Genomic DNA, 5,790 nt, shown 5'->3' on the forward strand with positions numbered 1-5,790 from the left:
GTGTAAAGGTAATAAGCTGTGTTTTTGAAGCGAACCAAATGACTACTCTAACACATAAATGTAAAAAGAAAAAAAAATACCATTGAAAATAACTAGAGACTAGACTCGGCCGTACGTAACATAAGATAATAATGAGGTAAAACAAGATACAAACAAATATAGAGAAATAAAAAGGGCTTAAATATTGTTGGTTATCCCCCTTTTTAAAGGATGCGTGGGAGGGAGAGAAAGGGATCGTGCGAAAGAGGAAAAGGAGATATATGTCACTTTTTGTCTGCTGAGAGAGACCTAACTTACAACTTATGCAAATTAGCAGAAAAAAAAATTAATAATCAGAATTATAAACTTAAATAAGGGAGTGTTTAAAAACGAAAATGCGTTTATATTCGAGGCAATATTTATTACAACACAACTAGAGGATAAGTTGTATACCATTCTAAAGAGGCTCTGTACGCAAAAGCAAGAATCCTTATTCATAGCCGAAGAAAATTAAAAGCGTAAGAAGAATAGAGAATAGTGGGATTAAAAGAAGAAAGGAGAACGCGAATATAATAGTGATTAAAAAGCACCGGGATGAAAAAGGAAGAAGAGGGACAACGTACCACTTGTAGCGCAAGAGGATGCACGTTGTACGTTGCTGCTTTGACGTGAGTTTTTATTTTGAGATTGGAAATAAAATTATTTATCAGCCCTAGGAGGATATATAAGATACATATAAATGTATATATGTATGTATATATATATATCAATGCAAAAGGATAATGCAAACAATGGTACTAAGCTAAGGAATTAAGAAAAAAAGAATTAAAAAAACAAGGGACAATTAAAATTAAACAGAGATGCGTTAGTTAATTAAAATGATGTGCTCGATGCTCGTTGACTTGATAATGTTTATTTGTTTATTGTTTCTCGATTCCTGTTTTATGATATTGTGTTCTGTTCCACAATTTATAAATATTAGATGTTTTTCCTTTCATTTTTATTTGTTTTATGCGTCCGCCCCCTAGGAGGATCGCGTAAAATTGTTAAAATTTCTGCATCACATTCTCGTATTTTTTATTATGAATTGTAGTAAATGATTAAAACTTTTACTATTATCATTAACATTACTATTAATGTTATTATTGCTACTATTATTATTAATCATTGCTAATGTGTAATTATATATACATATAATGCAAAAAAGATAGGTTTCACGGTAGCGCAACAGCGTCACAGTTTTATTCAGACAGAGATGAAGTATTCAAGAGAAGTAGTGAACAGGACCTAACGCATAAGGTATAGAAAAAAATGAAAAAAGAAGTAGACGTTAAGCAGTTAGGACTTGTAATCATATCATAACGTTTTTGTAGATATATGTATATATATATTATACACATATACATATATATACATATTAAATGTGATCTGCGGAGTGGCGGTGTATTTAAATCAAGAGTGTATCGTTTTCACGAACTTGTATGTGTGCATGCTGACACATTACAAGCTCTAGTAGAAAAGTAAAAAAAAAAAAGGAAGCAGAATTTATGTGATACGATTTAGTATTTCGAATCTCGAGATTGAACTCGGATTTTTAGATATTTAAGAAAATTCTTTGAGGTCTACACGCTGTAGAAATGTGATATTCTTTTCTTCTCTTTTCTTCAAATTTTACAAAGCGTATGTTGAAAAATATACATTGGACACGGTCTTTTGCGTCTGTTCCATAGTAATTAAGGAGAGGCACATGCACGTTTTTATATTTTGAGCGTGTCACTCTCAGTTTGACTAGACTACTCTAGAGAGCGAAATGTGTAATACAATAGCTCGGCTGAACGATGCTCTCCTGATGAAAATCCCACTCCGTGATGTGATGTACTCTAGGTACACGGTTTGCGTGCGAAGATAAAAACTAGTAAGTCAGATTTAAGTAAAAAAAAGATTGAGATTAAGGAGCGACACACACGTGCACACGAAAGAAAATTACTATTATAAAAGATACACGCGTAATCACATTCAAGAGGTCAAGCACGCATGCCAGACTGTCGCTTATTTTCTGACACTTTACCTGTACATGACAGAGAGCGTGTGTGGTAAAGTAAATTTTACGCTAGTATACATATTATTAACAACGAACACTTAATGAACAAGCAAACAGGAAAAAGAAAATTACACGAGATTCACAACTTTTCCCACCCCCTGCGCTGTATATTTCTATGTGTAACACTGGACTACAAAAATGCAAGCTACAATCTCTCCGCGAAACGTTTCCTCTGTTCCGTGTTTGTCATTCGTTTCTGTTCTTCTCTCCTTTTGCGACGAGCAAAAGATTCGCTTTTACAATCGACCATTAAAATTGTTATTATTATTACCTTTTAAGGTTTAACTTTTCAGGCCGTCAGCCGGATTAATTATCCTTCATCGATTAGACCCGAATGGCTCCTAAATCGTGTAATATACTTGATTAGACACGGCAGTCGTGACCTCACCTTTTAAGCTGTAAGTAGCGTGAGTGTTTAGAGCGGATACGTGCGCGCGCGCGCGCGTTGGAAATTCCACGTTAGTCGAAGTCAGAATAAACGTCGTTTATAGGCAAACAAACGGTTTCTAAAGCGGTAGCTGCTTGACGCTACGTCGCGCCTAGACCGACCGACGGCTGAAAACGTTAAATTTAAAGTTACATAGAACAAGTCTAAACGATCGCGCTGTTCCAACGGAGGACGACGTAAGAAGTTTTTTCATTACTTCGTTGTTTCTTCGTCGCGATTCGAAGCTCGAAAATGGAAACACGTCGCGATCGCGTTCTGGGAAACGGGATAAATACTGAACGAAAGCAGACGGTGATTGGAATGAACTCGCGTTAGATAGTCGTTCAGAGTCAACATGTGCGTTCACAGCTTTTTAACAAACTTGGTTCTGTGCTTGAACGCTCGTTGTGCAAGAGATAATAATGCATATAAAAACTAATGAAAATACGACAAATACACCTAGCGTATTAGAAAGTTGTACAAAAGAGAGGAAAAAGCGAGACGAGTTCCTGGAACGCGGATCGTGCACGTATATTATACATATATAAATATAAATATATATATATATATAAATAAATAAATAAGTAAATAAACATTCGTGTGGGTAAATGCGCGCGTACATGTGTGTGTGTATGTGTGTGTGTGTGTGTGCGCGCGCTCATCCTCCAACGTATGAGTACACGTACATGTATTTCCTGTTGGAACAGAGAGGAGATTCTTCTGTATGTACAAAAAATCAAATATATTGTGTAATTGTAGCGCGTAGAAAGCCTGTAAACGATACAGTATTCCAGGTAGCATCTAAATAGCACTGTGTAAAACGTACATGCATACACAGAGACACACACAAAGACAGACACATCGACGACAAGAGAGAAAAGTAATGCACTCGGAAGACACAAAAAGAAAGCGATAAACATTTTACGAGTTTATAAAGAGTGATATGTATGAGAAAGGGAGAGAGAGAGAGAGAGAAAGAAGGAAACCTTCTGTGTCGATAATTTGTTAAAAAAGAGAGAAAAACAAATGGAGGAAATGACAGAGAAGGAAAAGAAAGAAATTTGCGAACACGAACATTTGTTCGTTCGAGTCTTAAGGAAGAAAAGAAAACACGAAAAATACATATCCCATCTGTGTGTATATATTTGCAGTTCGTATATGAGAATTTCAATTATATATCGACGATTGATTGTATAATTATGATTAAAGTAGTATTATTACGACGACGACGATTATGATGATAACGATAATGACGATTTATTATTATTATTATTAATTATATTATTAATTATTATTTATGGATCCAATTTTGTGAAAATTGGAGATTAATTAAGTAATGTTACGACGATCGATATTGCGTTTAAAAGCGTTTAGGTTTAATGTTTGTAGTTAGGTAATGTTAGGTAGATCGGAGAGTAGGTACATATCGTTAATATTGTTATTAATTAGTAGTATTGCAAAAAAGGGTATTACTGCCGGACGCGCTTTGGTTTCTTTTGTTAATAGAAAGGAGAAAGGCTCGTTAGTCTCGTGATCGGGAGATCGTTTAGACCCTTTCACCTCCTTTGCAATACGTATACTCAGTATGCCATTAAAAGCAAAGTTTATGAACCTGTGTGGCCAAAAAAGGGAGAATGAATGAAATAAAAAAAAAAACAAGTACCTGCGCCAATATTGGTTTCTCGAATTATTTTCTCGAAGAAAGTGGTTGCTTCGATCTCGCGATTACTGTTGCCACTATCTCAGATGATTATATTTTTTGCCATTAGTCAAATTTGTTGATGCTACGAGTACTCGAAGCGGAGCCAAACTTGAAAAAAAGAAAGAAGCATGTGCGTTCCATGAAAACTCTTCATATTCTCCGATGTTCAGTGTTTGTTTGAACTGCTGTAAAAGCACGTTCGTAACGCGGACGGTCGTTGAAACAGCTTCGAGTACCATACAGCACCGCACGATCGAATTTTTTTCTAGAGTAAAACCGGAAAAATAGTTCGGGCCAAACAAAATAAACCGGAGCGCAGTAACCTTTTTAGCGATCCCTCCTTTTCCTCTAAGTATTACCCAGTAACATATACCTGCCCCACATATCAAAGAATCTTACGTATCCCAAAAAGCACCACCATGCGTCATATCAATGTTTCTAAGCGTTAGTCCTAAAAATGTGTCCTATTGACGATCAACTTTGTTTCCCTTAATTGCCTCTCTTTTGGCACCACGTTTGTATATCGCAAAAGAACGAACTGGGCTATTTTACGCCTCCTCGTCTCCCAATTTCCTTCGTCCTTTTTTCAAAGCAATCACGGTAAAGAAAAATCATTCCCTTCCCCTCCCCTTATTCCTTGTCTCCCCGTTTCGTTCCTTAATCCTGTGAAAACTAAATCCACCTCGTTATTGTACATCTGAGCCAAGAAGGGTCTCTATGCTCTGTCTTCCCATCGCTGCGTCAAAAAAGACAAACTAGATATAATAAGATTTGTTGACTGTATACATTATTATACATTGATTGTACACGCATCAGCAGAAACATCTCATGTACACATTCTAAATACTCCACGTTGACACACGCCTACTACCACACCTAAGACACTCGCCATCGCGCACACAATCGCAAATTGAGAACGTACGTACGTGCTGCAAGCCCAACGCAGTCCGTAAGTAAAAGCTCTGCGTCAAGATAGATCCAAAATAGATCAATCAACGCTAACTCGTCGCGATTCAATGGGGATACGCGGTACAACGATTTCAGGATCGACACGTAGAAGGTAAAAGCGATTCGCAACTCGTGAACGCAAATATTACTACGTTACTAAGTTCTTTTAACACTTTGCATTGCACAAATATCTCAATCAATTTCCTCTTCAGGTCATAACTCCTGCTCGCATCATTCTCTATGAATACTCGACACATTCATTTTAGACAAATCAGAATCTGTTGTGGAAATAATAATTTATATTTAATTATTCTCATATGTACATATCTTCATTTGTTAATTTACAAGATTTATAAATGCAGAGTGTTAAGAGAATTTTTCAACTTTAATCAATGATTTTAAATAATACATGTATAGCTCGTTTTGAATGAACAATTCTTCTACGTCAACCTGAAATCGTTAGAAACGATCTTATTTTTGTTTAGAAATCTCCCGGGACGAGCATTAGCCATCCATAATCAGTCTATGTTGTCACGCGCAGCGCACGTTCGTTCAGAAAAATAAAAAAACAACCTCAACCGACACGTAGAAAGCGAATATAGATATTAAAGACACACAATGGCCAAGAATTAT

The sequence above is a fragment of the Ceratina calcarata genome, unplaced genomic scaffold, assembly GCF_001652005.2.
Source record: "Ceratina calcarata isolate Rehan_Ccalc_2016 unplaced genomic scaffold, ASM165200v1 scaffold328.2, whole genome shotgun sequence".
Taxonomy (NCBI): domain Eukaryota; kingdom Metazoa; phylum Arthropoda; class Insecta; order Hymenoptera; family Apidae; genus Ceratina; species Ceratina calcarata.